Source organism: Oryzias latipes, chromosome 1 (assembly GCF_053564925.1).
Source record: "Oryzias latipes strain Hd-rR chromosome 1, Olatipes_Hd-rR_3.1".
NCBI lineage: Eukaryota > Metazoa > Chordata > Actinopteri > Beloniformes > Adrianichthyidae > Oryzias > Oryzias latipes.
Window position 1 is genome coordinate 28,048,997 of NC_136237.1, and position 19,955 is coordinate 28,068,951.

At 38.4% G+C, this 19,955-nt stretch overlaps 3 long non-coding RNA genes across 3 annotated transcripts; all 3 read left to right on the forward strand.

Moving 5' to 3' along the window:
- Positions 1-1,426: 1,426 nt before the first annotated feature.
- Positions 1,427-2,304, forward strand: LOC144994531 (uncharacterized). Its single transcript, XR_013658093.1, has 4 exons — positions 1,427-1,553; positions 1,630-1,700; positions 1,824-1,874; positions 1,971-2,304. It is a non-coding gene; the product is annotated as an uncharacterized LOC144994531 (long non-coding RNA).
- An 8,239-nt stretch (positions 2,305-10,543) lies between these two features.
- On the forward strand, positions 10,544-11,355 carry LOC144993335 (uncharacterized). Its single transcript, XR_013657063.1, has 4 exons — positions 10,544-10,669; positions 10,747-10,823; positions 10,942-10,992; positions 11,093-11,355. It is a non-coding gene; the product is annotated as an uncharacterized LOC144993335 (long non-coding RNA).
- Positions 11,356-19,076: 7,721 nt separating this feature from the next.
- Positions 19,077-19,820, forward strand: LOC144994508 (uncharacterized). Its single transcript, XR_013658072.1, has 4 exons — positions 19,077-19,170; positions 19,255-19,321; positions 19,437-19,499; positions 19,580-19,820. It is a non-coding gene; the product is annotated as an uncharacterized LOC144994508 (long non-coding RNA).
- Positions 19,821-19,955: the final 135 nt, after the last annotated feature.

Consider the following 19,955-nt stretch of genomic DNA (forward strand, 5'->3'; position numbering starts at 1 on the left):
TTTATGGGCAAATTCACACACAGAAATCCCAAACTCTTCAAATTCACCTTGAAACGCTTTTTATGAAGCAACTCCTTCGTTACCCAGGCAGTGTGTTTGGGATCGTTGTCATGCTGAAAGACCCAGTCACGTTTCATCTTCACTGGAGTGTCTGGAGTGTGACTATTTGAGGTTTTATATAGATAACTAGTTCAAACAGGTGCCATTTCTACAGGTAATGAGTGGAAGACAGAAGTTCATATACAGAGAAGTTACAGGTCTGTGAGAGCTAGACACCTTGCCTGTTTCTAGGTGACCAAATACTCATTTCCCCACATAATTTACAAATAAGTTCTTTAGAAATCAGACGATGGGATTATCTGGATTTTCTTTTCTCATTTTGTCTCTCATGGTTGAGGTTTACCTAAATACCTGAAATGTACACATCTGTCTAATCTTTGTAGGTGGGAAAACTTGCACAATTGTAAATAGATAAAACAATAAATATAATAAAACAAAGATTTGGATTTCAAATTTTCACAAACCTTTAATATTTGTTAAAAGACAAGATTTAAAGGTGCAGGTGTCATCAGTGAGAAAGTCAAGGTGAGGTCAGGAAGAGATATAAGCATTTCCCAAATTACAATTTTTGTGCCAAATTTAACATGGAATGAACCAGCTTGTAAAATCCCTACAGCGTGTGAGCATTAACAAAAACAAACACAAATACAAACTCAATTAATTGTAAAAAGAAACAAACTAATGAGAGCAAACCAAATAAATGAAAAATGGAAAAATGGAAAATGAACACAAGCTTCCCATCACAATAATGTACTAAAAAACATACCATGCATCCAAAAGAGACCTATCTCTGGATGCATAGCAGCGTCTTTTTTATACAATGATCTCTCGCGTGAAATTCTTTTGTTTCTGTTGTGATTGTAGAGTTTTGGATTTGGTGCTTCATCGGAAGGAAACCCTCTTAGTTTAAATAGTTAAACTTAGCATGAACTATTTTAACCCTTTACATACCTTCTCAGGTAAACAGGAAAGCACATTCAGAAAACCTATTAATAAAAACATTGATTGTATTACTCCCCCAAGGCAAAAACATTTATTTGTAATGATTTTGTCTTAGTTGGGTTGTTAAAAGGTTACGATATTTGTTATGGTCAGGAAAATTGTTAGGAAATGTTACTATTATTGATTTTTTTCCTCATAGCCAGCCTGACTTCATTTTATAAAATATATGTTATAGATAATTTCTTACGGAGTTATGAATTCCACATCTTCTGATGTAAGGATTTTCTCTTCAACTTAGTGGGTGTTGCTTCCTATTCAAGAACTGAATTTGATTTCCAATCAAATGCTTGTGATTTCAACATGTCTTCTGCGGCTGATGTAAGTAGATGACAGAGATTTGTTGAACTATTAGAAGCTTTAGTATGGGGCTGGAACATTTCATAATGGTTGTACTTTTTTCAACAGCTCTGCTCTTGTATATAAGAGAGGTCTAACAGCCACTTCAGCACTGCAGAAACTTCCAGGATCTTCTCTAACCATTTGTTCAAACTGTGAGGACTTGACTTTCATTATGTAAACATTTTAATATGTTTTTTATCTTCCTAAAATTTCTCATTTGTTTGACAGGTGTCATCATTAAATCAACAATGCTAAAGGTAGCACTTGTGCTTGGATGCCTCTTGAGCCTCACTCAGGCTGTAAGTTTGAAAAAACTTATTATTATTGCAGCAGAATTTAGTTGTACATTTCTTTCTGTCATTGTTGTTAAATAATTTAGGCTAATCTAATATGAAAACATAAAAACGGTTGTGTTTTTACAGAGAGGCCACGGGGTGTCCCATCCAAACAGGGGCGGTTCACAATCTGGAGAGGTGAGTTATTCCTCTTTTAAAAAAAAGCTTCAAAATATCCGTCAATGTGAATTGTTTTCCTGATCCATGTTTGCTAATGTTGTCCACTATATGAAGGCTCCTAGACCAACTACATCAACTAGACCAGCATTGGATAGCACATTCCTTCAGCTCCTCCTCAACCTGCTGCAACAGTATGCTACAGCTACGACCGCTGCAACAACTACGACTGCAACCACGGCCACGACTGCAACTACAGCCACTACTGCAACTACAGCCACGACTGCAACCACAGCCACCACTGCATAAAATGGAAATCTGTGATTTCTTTCTAAAATGATTATCATTCTGTTCCTTTAAGAGAGATTGAGCACTCTTTGTTCATCTTCATTTGATTGGAAAAATGTCACAGTTTTTTGGTCATTTGTCAAATAAATAATTTCAATGCAAAGCATGTTTTGTCTGGTAATTTGGTGCATTTTTGTTTCCTATAAAAAATACTTTAAAAAACATCTACATCTTTATATTTTGAAAATAGGAAAACTATTACTGTAAATGTAAATAATTGATTTAACATTAAGCAACAGTACACCAAAGAAACAAAACAAATACTTTTAAAGGAACTGCTGGGTTGTCTTAAAAAAAAAAAGTTGTAACATATAAAAATGTATGAAAAGAGCACAGCAGAACGGAGCTCCAACTACAGCCAAAAACGTCCTTTTTAATTAACAAAGTTATAAAAACAAGACAAAGGGGGTCTTTGTCATTCAACAGTCCAGGGGTAGGTGTTTAATACTGTGCCTGTTCATTGCATTCAATGAACCCAAGCTCACCTTTTTCCTCAAAGAAATTAAAAAAATCCAATTAAGAAGCAGTAATGTAATGAAATGTATACATATAAAGGAGTTAATTTGCTGATTCTTCTATTTCAGCTACAACACTGTTCTATTTAGGCTTGAATGTAACATTAGACCTGATAACTTAGTAACCACAAAGGTATATGCAGATATAACAACAAAACACCATAAAAAGAATGGATTAGGTCCATATAGAAAAAATACACTCAGGGATTGGTGGATTCAAGAAAAATTAAATTAATAAAATGTATTTATTGTAAAATGCTCATGATCAATGACAATGCAACTTGAATGCTTTTGAGGTTTTGAATCAGACACAAGTTGTGTATAATTGTATAAACCCATTTTGTATTTGAGGCTAAACTTTATTTATATGAATTATGTTTGCATACATTTTGTCAAGAACTGGTGGTGGAGGACCCAAAATGCAGGGGCCCGGGCTTGGTGAAAGGAAATAAAAATTAAATAAACAAACTGAAACATGACAAAACTATGGGGAGAACCAAACTGGTGACACAACAGAGCAGATGACCCGACAAAGATGAACAGAAACCTATGGAGTGATATTTCTGCCACCACGTTGCACACAAAACTTTCTAAGTTGCACACAAAACTTTCTAAGTTGCAGGTGAAAATATTAAATATTTGCTTTTCAATAATTTATTATTATGCTTTGATATATTTTTTTTGCTTTCAACAACTTTTTTTTTGCTTTCAAAAAAGTTTTTTGCATTTGCAAAACACATTTTTTTGCGTGCGCTGTGTCAAATCTCGCTTTTGTTTTATCTTTGATTTTGCTGACTACTTTGAGGGTGACTTAGCGTGGTATGACTGCCACTGGCATCGCCAAAAAGGAAATTGGCATGCGTTGTGTGTCATCTCACTTTTTTACTATCTTTGCTGAGTTAAGTTTCGGTTTGACGTGACAAGCTGCCATCAAACAGCTGCTGATTGGGCCAGATTCTAACCAATCAAGTGTCTCTGTCTCTGCAAATTTCTTTTTGGCAATGCCAGTGGCAGTCATATCACGCTAAGTCACCCTCAAAGTAAGTAAGATAAACAATCAGACACTCTATACGTTTTCATGGGTAAAATGTTGAATAAAATGCAAAAGAGTAAATGAATAAATAAAAAGCTAAAACTTATGAATAAAAGCCAACTATAGTTAAACACCCTTCTTTCTTGAAAAAGGTGTACTGTATACCTGTTTTTTCCAAAACCTTAACCATGAGTTGATCATGTAAAACCTTTTTCTTACAAAAGGCTCTGTAAATGCTTCAAGAATTAAAATGGCACAAAGTCTACAGATGCAAAATATAGAAAATGAATTTCTATAGAAAAATCTGAAAAGCAAACCCAGAAAAGCATTTTTTATACATGTCCTCCATTGTGGTAGTAGTTGTAGCGTTAGATAAGTTAATTCTTCTCTCAGAGTTCTGGTAAATCGCCTGTCCGTCCTGGGGGAGGATCCCTCCTTCATGTGGGCACCCCTGAGGTTTCTTCGTTTTTTCCGGAATCCGTTTTTTTAGGAGTTTTTCCTTACCGCGAAGGGGGGTCTAAGGGCAGGGATGCCAGCATAGCTTAGTCAGTTTGTTAGTTAATTTTAGTATTTTCCTATTGAACTCTTTGTATTCATGATCCATTTAAGTTCATGTTTTACTTCGAAGCCCATTGAGACGACTGTTGTTGTGATTTTGGGCTATACAAATAAAATTGAATTGAATTAAATTGTGATAAAAATGCCACACGAACATGTTTAAACATCAAAACCACAGTTTTTATTGGTGTGAGTCTTCAAAGTATTTTAAAAGTTAGAAAAAGAATCCAGACATGCACAGAACAGCCACAAAAATTGAGCTGCAAACTAAAAAAAATCTGAAGTACAATGTGTAGCTATAAGAAAATACTCAACAGTAAAAACAGTAGATCATTTGGAAAACAGTATTACCTTAGCTGATCTACAATCGAGGCAAAATATGGAGCAAAACAACATTCTGAAGGGTCCTATTGTCAATGGTGTGTAAAATGTAGAATAAAATACAAAAAACCCTTAAACTCTTATGAATCTCTTCAACTGCAAAAATATATATTAGATGTGTATTTTCTCAATTTGAAGAATTGGGGAAGAAGCTACCAAAGTCTTCTTTAACCCTTGTGTGGTGTTCATATTTTTGTTACTCAGCCAGTGTTCGTGGGTCTGGTGGACCCGTTGCATGTTGTGGTTTTTAATGCCTCACAATCAAACACTTTGATGTTAAAATACTCGACAGATGTTTACCTCATCCAACTACAATCAGTATATATGGTTAATATTTGCCCTTTACCTTTGTTAGATCACATTCATAACTCATTATTTAAAACGTGATAAAGAAAATCACTTAAAATCAAGATATGAGTGGAAACAAATTTTCAAGTGAAGCAAGGGTTTTCAAAACTACTGACTTTTATTTATTTGAACACAGAAACTGAACCCATTCAGGTGCACAACACAAGCTGAACACAGAGTAAACCTATTAGTCAAGACAACCCATCAGCCCCATTGAACACATGGCCTTCTAGCCACTAGTCTATACAACACATGGTCCTGGCTGCTGACGGCCTGGTCCTGTGGCTGGGTGCTGATGGCTTCGTTTTGAAACTGGCTGATGCTCAATCTAAATGGTAAATGGCGTATACTTATATAGCGCCTTTCTTCCTACAAGGACAAAGCGCTTTATAGTCACAGACCCATTCACCCAGTCACACACACATTCACTCACACATTCAGACCCTGGTGGTGGCTCCGCTGCCAAACACAGGCGCCCGCCCACCACCAGAGGCAAGGTGGGGTTCAGTGTCTTGCCCAAGGACACTTTGACTCATGGGCGTGCAAGGCGGGAATTGAACCTGCAATCTTACGATCATGGGTCGACCGCCCTACCGCTGCTCCACGGCCACCCCAATCTAATCATTTTCTTCAGAGTCACTGTCAGACTCTGAATTTTCAGAAATGTGATCCTCTAATTCTGAAACCTCCTCTTCTGAATCGTCTCCCTCTACATCATCATCAAAAAAGTCTCTCTCTTCTAAAATCAATTCCAGGACCCTCTGCGCAGAAAGTCTTTTGGCCATTTTGATCAGTTGTGATAAGAAACCACACTGACAAAGCTATATTTAACGTGTCCCGCCTCCAATTTGTAGCAGATAAAGAGCAAGATATTAAAGATTCCCGCAAGAAAGTCAAATGGTCAAATGTGCGGGAGAACGAGAGCAAACAGAGTTGATGCTTGAATTATTCTAACAATGTTGCAACCTTGTGCGGGAACCGCAGGTGCAAAAACAGAACTCACATTTACAGTGAATCTTTCTCTCTCTGCCACTCTCTCTGTCTTTCTCACTGGTCACACACACCCACACACACACACACACACACACACACCCACACACACACAGCAGGCCCAGACAGGTGGAGGACAGAGTGTAGGTACATAAAACATCAATTTCCACACTTCTATTAGCCCCGGGTCCAGTGGACCCGAACATCTTATATAGAAATGTGTTGGGGGGCAATACGGTGTGTGGTCATTAAAAATGTATTCTGATATATGTTCTTCACAGAAAATGAGCCAAGGCCAGTGAGTCTGAGTTTGAAAACTTAATCAATTGTATCATTTTTCTTTTGATAAAAAATGAAAACACACAAAAATGAACACCACATAAGGGTTAATGGGCTTGTAAGGCAGAGCTGAGAATCCCAAATAAACCAAAGACTTAGTGGCATTTTTCACATATTTTAATCAATGTTTGCAACAACAGTGTTTTTGCATAATTTGTTAAACACATCCGTGCAATACTGTGTGGAAGGTGTATCATTGTTTGTCTAACTATTAGTTCCGGGTGTTACACTGGAAGATTTTGCAATGGTTGCAGTTTCCTAACTGCTCTGCTCTTGTTTATGAGAGAAGTCTAACAGCTCAGCACTGCAGAAACCTCCAGGATCTTCTCTGACCATCTGTGAGGACTTGACTATACCGATTTTATTTTTTCTGACATGATTTCAGACCTAATTTTTTTTATTAATTCTTTCAACAGGTAAGATCTTGCTGAAGGTAGCAATTGTGCATCGATGCACACTGAGCCTGATTCTGGCTGAGCTAGGTTTTAAGGTTAAGTTTAAGTTTTGCACAACGCTTTCTGTTGTTGTAGTAAAGTTAAGTTTAGACAAACCCAAGACATGAAATCTGGTGTATTCTAATAGGTGGAGCATCAGCGGTTTGCCCGCTCCAGCTCTGACTCTGGTTCCAACTCAAATGAGGTGATAATGTCTCCGTCCACGTGAAGTCCATCAACACATCTTCTATCTATGAGGTGTTGCTCCAGATTCTTGCTCTCCTACAACAAATGGCTGCAGCCACAACCGCTGCAGCAACTACGACTGTAGCCACACCAGCTCCAAGCACGTAAAATGGTCTGACAAATGAAGATCAAGTCTTTTTTCTCCACCACAGTCAATGTTTTATGGATTTTTCTTGTCAAATAAAAACACTGATGCAAAATACTCTGAATTAAGTCTCCCCCCCCCCCTCTTTTTAAAACCATGTTGCTATAAAAATAAACCCACCAACACTACAACATTTCAAATGTGTCAGTGGTTTGATATGAGCCTGAGACCTGGACTAAATCATTCCTACAATAGTTCATGTTGTGTAGATGAAATTTAAATGACTGTTATTTTTAGTTTAGTTAAGCAAGCATCCAACATACTTTATAACTGATTTTATGTCTTGTACAATTAGTGAAGCCCATAGAAGATATACCTCAACTATGAGAGAGAAAATGAGAAAAAAAATCCAGAAAATCACATTGTCTGATATTTAAAACAATTATTGGTAAATAAAGGTGGAAAATAAGTGTTTGGTCAGCAACAAAAGTTCAGCTCAATACTTTGTTTTATACCGTTTGTTAGCAATGACATCAGTCAAACATTTTCTGTAAGTCTTCACAAGGTTTTCACAAACTGTTGCTCATAATTTGGTCCATTCCGCCATGGAGATCTCCACTGGAGCAGTGATATTTTGGGGCTATCGCCGGGCAACACAGACTTTCAACTCCCTCCGAAGATTTTTCTAGGGGGTTCAGATCTGGAGACTGGCTCCAGGACCCTGAAATGCTTCTTACGAAACCACTCCTTTGTTACCCGGGCAGTGTGTTTGGGATTGTTGATGTCCTCAAAGACCTGGCCACGTTTCATCTTCAATGCCATTGCTGATGGAAGGAGGTTTTCACTCAAAATCTGACGATACTCTGCCCCATTCATTGTGTTGATTCTTCTGCAGCGGACCGCTCTGGAGCTGCACGCAAACCTTCACATGTGCTCTCTGGTACAGACATCTTCACAGAATATTACAGGTTACCCAGTGAAAAACGAGACTGCAGACACTTTTCCAGAAGCCATTAAGACACCCATGAAGAACAAGGGGCAGGAGGCTCTGCCTTTATTTATACTGACACGTAACTTTGCACTGAATAAAATAGTTCCCAAACAAAGCATATAGTGACATTTGTCACACTCTAACACATTCTTATCTGTTCACGGATCAGTCGTCCTGGTTCCTTTGCTGAAAACCAGCCCCAGAGAATGGTGGGCGAAGGCAGGGAACATCCTGGACAGATTGCCAGTCTGTCGCAGCAAATACTTATTTTCCTGCCACAATTTACAAATAAATTCTTTAAAATCAGACAATGTAATTTTCTCTATTTTATTTTCTCATTTTGTCTCACATAGTTGGGGTACACCTATGATGAAAATTACATGCCTCTCTCATCTTTTAGAGTGAGAAAACTTGGACAATTGGTGGCTGACTAAATACTCTTTAGACTCATTTTAAATAAAAGTTTATTGAATTGAAAGCCCTCCGAGACGGCTGTCGTTGTGAATTTGGGCTATACAAATAAAATTGAATTTAATTGAATTTAATTAAAGTAAGATGTTCTGACAAAATATGATTCACAACATTAAGTTTAAATGCTTTCCACACTCTTGCTGCAATAGCATTGCTTTTTTGTTATATGTACAAATGTAAGAAATCATTTACTTAAAATGCCTGAAACATTTGTTACAGTCACACTTAAGTTATCCTTTGAGTCCCTCTCCAATCATCGTTTAATCTATTTTTTATGGAATCCCAGTGGTCTCTAATGATCATTATGCCATTTTTAGCTCATGGAAAACCCCTGCCATCAACTAAGACAGATTCTGCAAAGTGGCAGGAGTTCAGTAGAAACTCACCTCTTACTTGTGGGTGTTGGCACAGAATAACTGCCTGACTTCCCATCTTCCGTTTGTTTACACACTTACAGCCCCTAAAAGCCTCTACCTAAAATTAACAGTGCAACAAAAATGGCAAACAACATCAGAGCCCTTCAGCTGTACAGTTTTGAGCCAGACACCAGCTCAGACGAGGAGATCAAAGACGTACATGTATCCAGTCGACTGCAAACGGATGCATCAGAATAGAGCGGGGCAGGGAGCTTTTGGCCTGCCCATTGTATTTTATACTAAACAACTTTAAGCTTTTTTATGCAGCATTTTTTGTCTGCTCCTGATTCACAACAATTTGAATAAAGAAATACTCAGAGACACAGTTTTAATCTTATTATCTTTATATACGTTCTCCATCATAAAAATAAAATGCTACCAAAACATGTTAAAAACACCAAAAGATTTCCATTAGAGTGGGTCTTTAATGTTTTTTTCAACTGTCAGAAGTTTATTCACCCGTCATTTTTGTCTTAAAGTTCCCTTTAGGCTTGTGCGGCCATCTGAAGGGAACTCATGAAAATGGAACATGCGATTATCATGCGTGTGTTAAGTGTATTGTGACGTATTTGTTTAAATAGTGTAAGTTGCGTGCACTCATGACGTACAGGTGCCCTTAAATTACACTGTAGTCGTTTGCAGGGTGTACTGGCTCCTTACTGATCACACGTAAATGCTGTGTGGAGGTGATACGTCAGAGGCCCATAGAAACTACAGTCTGATTATCTAAATTCCTCATTTCTAACATTAGGCTGCGTACAAGAAGCTCACAACAGGCACACAAGGGTGGGCAAGGAGACTACACTTTTCACCTAAACTGCACTGACAGGCCCCTTCATCAATAAACATGGTTGGTGGGGATGAAAAAATGAAAAATTCGTACGACGTACCTGCGTCTCACCAACTTCATCCTTACTTACTGGTCTGGTTTAGACAGTATACATTATATTCTATTATCAAAGAGTCTATGGTTACCTCTGTTTTTAGCCTTATGTGACTATTAACGCATTTCTTTCTGTGTCGTTTTTTTCTTCTTCTATCTATTGGGTAAAGATGATTTTTTTTTAAAGTCTTGTGTGTGTTTAGTTGAAAAGTTACACTTTTGTATTCATTCAGAAAAGTGTTTACTTTTTCTGGAAAAAAGAAATTACCATCGTGTCACACATTACGGAAAGATGATGGAATATCTCAATTCTGAGTTTTCTTGTGGAACTAATCTAAAATAAAAAAAGAAAGACAATGAACCATTAGCACATGCAAAAAAATTTTGGTTTATTGTAGCTATTAAAAGTTTCCTCTGCATGGAAACTGGGTGTTGTCTTCAAATTACTTCACATATTGTAATCATTGCATCTGGCATTTGTGAGCTTTTGTCTGATTAACAATTCCAAAAAGAGAAGACAAAATCTACAAATGCCTTCTAAGTCCAAACAAATGTTTGCAGCAACAGTGTTTATGCATAATTTGTTAAACACATCCGTGCAATACTGCGTGGAAGGTGTATCATTGTTTGTCTAACTATTAGTGCCGGGTGTGACACTGGAGGATTTGGCAATGGTAACAGTTTCCTAACAGCTCTGCTCGTGTATATAAGAGAGGTCTACCAGTCAGTTCAGCACTGCAGAAACCTCCAGGATCTTCTCTGACCATCTGTTGAAGCTGTGAGGACCTGACTTTACAGAGTATAATGCTGAAAGTGTATTTCAGACCTAATTTTTATTATCAATTCTTTCAACAGGTGTGATCATTAAATCAACCATGCTGAAGGTAGCAATTGTGCTTGGATGCCTCCTGAGCCTCATTCTGGCTGAACCTGTAAGTTTGACCAACTTATTATCACTGCACTTGATTGTGTTTGCAGAAATCTTTCTTTTACTATTATAATCTACATGTCACACTAAAGTGAAACATGAAATCTGGTTTATTTTAATAGGTGGAGCATCAGCGGTTTGCCCGCTCAAGCTCTGGTTCCAACTCTAATGAGGTGAGTGTTTTCTTTGTCCACTTCAGTTTGAGCTCATGAACATCAGTTCATGTGAATCTTTTCTTTCTTTCTGTCTGTTAATGTCTCCGTCCACATGAAGTCCTCCAACACGTCTTCCATAAATAACGTGTTGCTCCAGCTCATCCTTGCTCTCCTGCAACAAACAACTACAACTGCAACTACGACCACTGCAACAACCACGACTCCAAGGGCAGCAACATAAAATGGAAATATCTACTAAAGAATGAAGATGGAGCTTTTTTCCACCAAAGTGCCTCAACACTCTTCATTCTACTTCATTGAACATAAAATCAAGTTGCTGTTTTATGGATTTATGATCAAATAAAAAATATCAATGCAAAATACTGTGAATGAAGTATTTTTTCCTGCTTTTAAACAACATTGATGTAAAAAAATGCATGAAAATTTCAATTAGGTGATGGTTTGACAGTTAGAACAACAAGTCAAAAAGCTTGCACTGACGCTCACCAAAATAATGCCTACATGGTTCAAATATGTTCCGGGTTACGGGCAGGGCGCGTGGCGTGTCTCTCTGCCTCCAAAAAAGAGACCTGACCATGGCCTCTAAGAAAACCCAGGAATACGAAGACCTCAAAAAGACCCTTGATGATATTCAAGCTACGATCAAAAAGCGCTTTATCGATACTTTATGATTTTTAATTCTGTCTGATAAAAACTGGGAACCGGATATTGATAAATCATGTAATAAAATGGTTATAGTATAACGGGGTGGGATTATATAAGTTCGCTTTCTTCCACTCCCTTTCAAGCAATATTTATTAATATGTCTAATTATCATACATTTGATTAGTTACTTTATGAATGTACAACTGATGATTATATTGCTTTGGTGTATTATTTCTACTTAATTGCTTGAAATAAACCATTTCAAATCAAAAAAATATGAAAACACTTAACTGAAAATTACTTTAAATCATGAAAACGAAAAATATTTATCATAAGCAGACCATCACCAACTACCGGAGACCATCCCCCCGCCCCTCAGACAGTTACCACCTGGCTGAGGAGCTTAACGACTTCTACTCAAGGTTTGAAAGAATATCACCTTCACCTTCCCCCTCAGCCACCATTTCCATCACACAGGAGCCACCTGCAATCCCAACCTCCCCCACACCTGCCCCCTCATCCGCACTGATGATCTGTGAACGAGATGTGCGTCAACAGTTCCAGAAGCAGAAGATCAGGAAGGCTCCAGGACCCGATGGAGTCTCTCCCTCCTGCCTGAAAGTCTGTGCTGACCACCTAGCTCCCATCTTCACCAGGATCTTCAACAGCTCCCTGGAGATGTGTGTGGTCCCTGCTTGTCTCAAACTCTCCACCATCATTCCAGTCCCCAAGAAGTCCCCAGTCACAGGACTAAATGACTACAGACCAGTCGCCCTGACCTCGGTAGTCATGAAATCCTTTGAACGACTGGTGCAGAACCACCTGAAGGTCATCACAGAGCCTCTGCTAGACCCCCTGCAGTTTGCCTATAGAGCAGACAGGGCAGGGGATGACGCAGTCAACATGGCTCTCCACTACATCCTGCACCACCTGGACTCTGCAGACACCTACGTACGGGTTCTATTTGTGGACTTTAGCTCTGCATTTAACACGATCGTCCCAGAGCTCCTCCACCACAAGCTGTCCCAGCTTGCCGTGCCTCTTCCCACCTGTCAGTGGATCACAAGTTTCCTCACGGATAGGAGGCAGCAGGTGAAACTGGGTCGCTTCACTTACTGCAGATCAGGAACCCCCTGTGAAACTCTTGAAGTTTGCAGACGACACCACAGTCATTGGGCTCATGGTGACGGTGATGAGACTGCATATAGAGGAGAAGTGGAGCAGCTAGTCCTCTGGAGCAGCCAGAACCACCTGGAGCTGAACCCACTTAAAACAGTGGAGATGACAGTGGATTTCAGGAGGAACCCCACCACCACTCCCCCCCCACTCACAATTCTCAACGGCACTGTCCCCTCAACAGACTCACACGGGTTCCTGGGGTCCACCATCTCACGGGACCTTAAGTGGACCGCTCACATTGACTTGGTCCGGAAAAAGGCTCAGTAGAGGTTGTACTTCCTGCGACAACTCAGGAAGTTCAACCTGCTTCAGGAGCTGCTGACCATCTTCTACACTGCAATAATCCAGTCTGTCCTGTCCACATCCATCACGGTCTGGTTTGGTTCAGCTACCAGACATGACAGGAACAGACTACAGAGAATAATTAGATCTGCTGAGAGGATTATTGGTTCCAGCCTTTCCCCATTCAGGATCTGTACCGATCTAGAGCCAGGAAGCGGGCTGGCAGGATCGTAAAAGACCCCTCTCATCCTGGACACCGCCTTTTCAGCCTCCTTTAGGACAATGCGAACCAAAACCACTCGCTACAAAGACAGCTACTTCCCCCGAGCTGTCACTCTTATGAACTCCTGACTCCGGACTACTCAGGGACACTGTACAATCACATTCCTTTATTTAGTTATGTTTATTTATTCATACAGCTACCTTACAACTACCTTCTTTTTATTATCTATCTTTTATTATTTATTCTTTTTTACCTTGCTAGTTTGCACGAGAGCACAAGTAACCAAGTCAAATTCCCTGTACGTGCGCTGTACTTGGCAAATAAAGTGATTCTGATTCTGATAAGTGTTTTGTTCAAACATTTTTTTAAATTTGGAATTTCACAAGATTTTTAAAGTTTTAACACAAGCACAGCAGTGTTTATACTTCCTACCAAAGAGCCCAATATTTGACAGTTTTCAAAACAAAAGTCTTACATAAAATATTAGCATTTCATACTTTTTTGAACAATGACATTAGGCACCAAGACCAGTTTTTAAAATATAGATCTAACAAGCATGCAGGCCTTATAGCTACAATTACAGATTTTGAGCACACATTATAATCTTGGCAGTTTACAAATTTTGAAGAAAGCACAATGTTCTGTCTTCGTATTCTTCTCAGCATCAACTGCAATTCCTCAACACGCAGGTTTCAGAGTCGTTGTGGTGCCATGAATAATGCCATGAAGAGTTTTGTGCAGTATCAGTGCCGTCTCCACATTTGGACCCACAGCGCTCCGGATTGTCAGACTGACATCTGGTCATCGCCGGGCCCCTGACCCATGTCGACAGCCCTCGTCGGGTTCCCGCTCAGCTACCTTCTGATTCGTGGGCCAGACGGCTGAAATCTGAAATCTGTTGAACATCAGACGATTTTGGGGATGTTGGAGATCAGTCAATTATCACGCTGTGGTCTTCCTGTCACCTGCCTGTTACTGGACTGCCCTGCGTGACTTCGAAATGGAAACTGGACTGCCCTGCGTGACTTCGAAATGGGCGGCCACTAACTGATGTCAAAAAATCGTTCGGTCTCTCTAAAATTTAACTTTTTCTTAAAACCTCAGCAGCCACCACACAGCGTGGAAAATAGTGACTGCCGCCTCCAAAAACAAATAAAAAAAATTAAATGGAAAAGAGCAAAAAAAGTAAAATATCAGAAAATAGCTGCGGTTTGTGGAGGTTTCACTAAATCAAAGACTGACACTGAGACTGACAGTATGAAATGAACCTTATTACAAAATTGACCAAGCATTAGAACAAAACAAAAAGGCTCCCACAGAAAAGTCAAGTCTCAGGGGGTCAGTGTGAAAGTTGCAGATTAAACTGTAGACAGTTTTTGGCAACTATTGCTGATAAACCTAAGTTCATCACACATAAAACGCACTTTTCTTTTGAAAATGTCTTTCTCTGCCAAAACAGATTTGAAGTGTTCACTTTGAACAAAACTAAAGCTGTTATCATAGTAATGGCCACGTAACCCTTGTGCTATCTTAGGTGACCCCACCCTTACATTGACGTGTTCTCCCTACTATAACAAAGGTGGATAAAGGTGAAGAGGATTTCATGTTATCCATGTTATCATTCAATTCATTCAATGTTATCATTCAATTTATACGAACACAGGCATGGTGAATGTTTTTTTTATAGACCTGTCTCCAAGAACATTGGATATGTAATCCTATGTCTGTCTGTCTGTGCGCATGAGGAAATATACGTCGATCTGTGACATAAGTCCTCTAAGCACCGTAAGTTTAGTATAGATACACTTAATACTTGTAAGCTGCTGTGTGGATACTGTGTGGCGTGTGTGCGTGAGCAGCAACACATGCAATTTGCTTTTGATGTTCATCTTATCTCATGACTTTGCATTATCATCAGCCTCCAAAGAAGATGCGGTTCAAGTCTGTGGTCATCAGTCAGACAATCGTTTGCCTTTCCTTTTATTAAGACATGATCAAACTCACACACCTCTTTAGGGTGGGTGGCTACACACTGGTAAGGTTGCGCAGTCTGACAGAAACACATTAGATCAAGGAGAGCCCTAACTGACTCTGGCTTAAAGGTTTTGTAAGATCATGCACCACTGTTCAATGGTAAGCATGTTTTATATGAATCCCTTTTGAAAAAAACAATAATATTATTTTTACTGAATTTAAAATTTGGACAATTCTTGCAGCTTAGAAAATGTTCTGTTGATCAAAGAATACAGATATTTTCCCTTTGGTGTCCTGACACTAAGCCTTTTGACAGCAATAGCTCTTCATTTGAAAAGTCAAAGCAGAGATGTTCCGTGCACAATGATAGCTTCTTAGACTTAAAATGTACAGTATTGGGAGAAACCAGCTTTATTCCGAGGTTTGACTGAAATGATTTTAGAAAGCCCTAAAAGTGTCATATTGAGGTTATAGGGCTAAAACAAAAATGAAAAACATTGAAGCAAATTCAACAACAAATACGTTAAGAAATAAAATGAAATTTAGCCCTTCACCTCTTAATGCTTGGGGGTGATGTGACGTACAGGTTGTTGACAAAATTGGCAATAAATGTCTATTAAGAATATGTTGTTGTTATAAATGAAAGACCCTTTGAATGTATTTAGAGAGCTGAGGCCACAGGAGGACATCATAATTTAAAAAATTTAAGGCAGGTTTGGGAGTTCTGCATGCCTCTCTGGGTGTTTTCAAACTGCAAAACCTTTTGATTTCTAAGACTGAGACTATGTTATGATTATGTTTTTCAGTCTGGTAATACTTAATTATTTGGTTACATTTTTTGTCAGTCGCTTTAGTACAATTCTCAGATCAGAATTGAAGTTGCAAAAACGTGTGTGCATTTTTCAAAACAATTTGTACAAACAGCAAAACACTATGGATTTCTTGCAAAAGCCTGTAACTTACTCAAAATATTTAGTTCATCTCTCAAAACTAAGTCTTTATGTCATTGAACGTGTCAGTGCCATCAGAATGTCAAGTCCTTGTGTCATTGTCTACGAACAAGACAGTCAAATTACTTAGTCATGTTGTCAATATGACTGTGTACTTTAGAGGGAGGTTCTGATGTAAACTATGGCTAAAGTTTGGATGACAATTATTGTAAAATGTAAGTTACACCTTTTTTGTTTGGTTGCAAGAAACTGGACAAGATTCACATTTACACTTTTATTGTTCATTTTGTAATTTGTTGACAGACCATGTCATACCAACATAGAAAAAACCCACTGCAAACAGTAACACAAAGGGAGATAGGACATTATTCTGTACAACAGTACAGGCAGTGCAGTAGGAATTGGTGTGGTCTTCCTACACCTCTTGTCGTTCCTGTATGTTAGGACACAAATTCTCATCCACATCACAGCGAATATCCTCTCTTGCAATGCAGCGAAATATGTTTGTCACATTATGACAACTTGGTCAACCATTTTGCAGTTAATGACTTATACGATGAACTAGGTGTTTTGAGGAGTAAGACTATTGCACACTGAACTATATAATACATTTTGATCAACATGACAAACAATTGATAATGTAGAGCAGAGAATTGTACATAATCATTTGCATGGATGTACCAAAGCAATTGCAACTTGTTCAAAGAAGTGAGAAACTGCTTATATGATGTGCACAAGTGACATCATGATGTGAAGATTGAACAAATAGTTTTGGGAATTTCATTCTGATCTGAGAATTGTACTAAAGCGACTGAGAAATACTGTAAATATGGGCTACAAGAAAGAGACCATTGTGATATAAAAATCCAGCAACTTAAGGTTTAAAAAAAAAACTGGAGTTTCAAAATCTAGTGTAATATTCCGTCTTGTATACTGTCACAATCCTATGCAGCTTCTGTTTTAGTGACTTTAGGCACTGCTCCTTCTATTATGAGATGACTTCAACAATTTAGTTTATTAACAGTTTTTTCATTTAAAAGTATAATTGAGAAGGTCAACATTCAGAGCAGGATCAAAAGAACTTTTCTGATCTACTACTGAAGCTGCAAAGACTTAAGCCTTAGTCACAACTGCCTCTATGGGTTATTATGGACTGTCTACAGGTGAAAGATGGGCAAATCTATGCGGGGTGGGGGGGCACAGATTTTTAATGAAATACGAAAATGTTCATGTCCATTTTTGTCAATGGGCATGATGCAGGGGTCAGGTTGGTGTGAACACGTAGGCAAGGTAAGTAAGGAGGAGGTAGGTGAGACGGAGGTATGTTGTATAGATTTGTCTTTTTTTTTTTTGACCGCCAATAGCGCTGTTCAAGTGATAAGTGTGCACTTTATGTGCAGACTGGCCGTTAGAAATGGGGAACTTAACCAATCAGAGCACAATTTGTGTGGGCATCCTACAGGCATCTTACGAGCACTTATGTATCACCTGCACACCCTCCACACGTTTTGGCTATAAACCCACGCCCATGCCTATAAAAAGAATATTGGTTCAAATGATTTGTTCAAAATACTCAAAAGCAGAAATGCGCTAAAGAAATATCATGTACAGTGATCCCTCGCTATAACACGGTTTACTTTTCACGGTTTCGCTACTTCACGGATTTGCATCGTGCATTGTGTTCTGCATTCTGATTGGCTAAAAAAGTCACCCCGCTTCTTCTCTACCTGCGCGTCAATAATGTTGCAGTTTAATATGTACACGTACGTAAATCAGCTTTCCAAATTACGTACATGCAAATCATCTTGCAATTTCAAGTTTCTCTAAAACCCATAGAAAAAGAGCGACAACAACTGTCAATCACTATGTTTCTTCTCCTGAACAAACACAGCTGCACCGCGGGCTTGCCTTGAGAAGGAGAAAACACTGCAGCTTCTCAGACTGAAGAGCATTGAAATACACCTGAGCCACTATTTGTCCGTTTGTACTTTGTATTTTTTTCATGATCATTTTAAATTTTCTCCCGTTTAATTCAATTACTCTCGGTTCGCGGTGGGCGGGGCTAATCTCCGCGATTTGAAGCCTTCTGTTCACATTGATGATTCAAATTATTATTTGACAGTACAGTACAGAAGATATTTGTTGAAAAAAAAACGTTTTTAAAGTACTTTGATTTGTGAAACAAATGCTTGAGCCTGTAAAATGGTTTGTTCTTTCTTTTCAATGTATAATAGAGTATTTAATTGTATATTAATTGTTAAAAAAATAGAAGTTTCTACTTCACGGATTTTGCCTATCACGGGTTCTTTCTGGAACGTAACACCCGCGAAAAACAAGGGTTTACTGTATAGGCATGTATATGTTAGGAAAAGCCTCTGACCACCTGAACAGAAATGATCTATTCAAGACTGAATGTTTCCTCATGACTCTATGTGCTGCATTTGACACAAAGGTATCTCATTATTTTATTACAGAGACTAAAGCATTTCATTGGTAATAGAGGAACTGCAATGAATTTAGCTTTACCAGTGAGAATCAAAATAGTCATTTACGATGTACGGCGGGTATTTAAAGGGTTTTCAATACCTCATTAGATAATGTTAAACTCTACACTTTCGCGACAAATAAAGTAAATTAAAAAACACCATTGAGTTAATCCATGTCATCATAAGGATTCTTTAATAATTAGGCCACAAACACCTAAAGTTTTCAAATAAATAATAATTTTTACGTAAGAGTTTTGAAGGTGTAACACGTGATTACAATTCTTATGCAGCTTTTGACTCACATTAGTCACTGTTCTTTCTGACAGAGAGTTTCTCAATAACTGCTCCTGTAAAAGGTATAAAAGAGAAGGTCAGCATTCAGAGCAGCATCACAAAAATTTTCCTGATCTTCTTCTGAAGCTGCAAAAACTTGACTGTAATCATATTTCCACTTGCTTCCAGTATTTTCTGAGATGATGCTAATTTAACTTGCTGATAAAGACTTGAAATTTGTTTCTAGGTGTGAAACCATGCTGAAGTTAGCACTTGTGCTTGGATGTCTCCTGAGCCTCACTCTGGCTCAGCCTGTAAGTGTGATTGTGTCTTGTTATTAAATGTCTAGGGAGCGATACTTAGATTGTGGGAAACAGGAAAGACACCTCAAGCTTCAAATCACACATTTTTTTTTTTTTTTTTTTACAGATGGAGCAGCAGAGATTGGCTCGTTCCAGCTCGGACTCCAACTCTGGGTCTAACTCCAATGAGGTAAGTGTTTTGTTATCCTGACAACTTACAAATCATTTATATAAATTTTATTTTGTCTTACCTTTTTCTTTTCTTTTAAGGGAACCACCACTGCAACAACTACAGTTGCAGGAGCAACAACAACAACAACTGCACTATCATTAGTCCAGATTATTGCTCAACTGCTGGCCCTACTGGGGCGAAATTAAGTCTGTCATGGAGTCAGAATTAAGCAAATGCTTAAAAAACATTTAATTTGGTATGGCCTTCCTTCTGACCAGGCCTCAATTGTTTTTTGCTTGTCTTTAAACAATAAAAATAAAATTCATCTTTAATCCTTCATTTGGTGGTATTGTTTTGTGGCTTTATCATAAAAGAAATTTGGTCAAACATCTCATCATTAAATCAAGAGAAACTAATTTATTGTTTGAAAGAATTTAAAAAGTCAACTAATTGAATTGAACAAGTCAACAAACT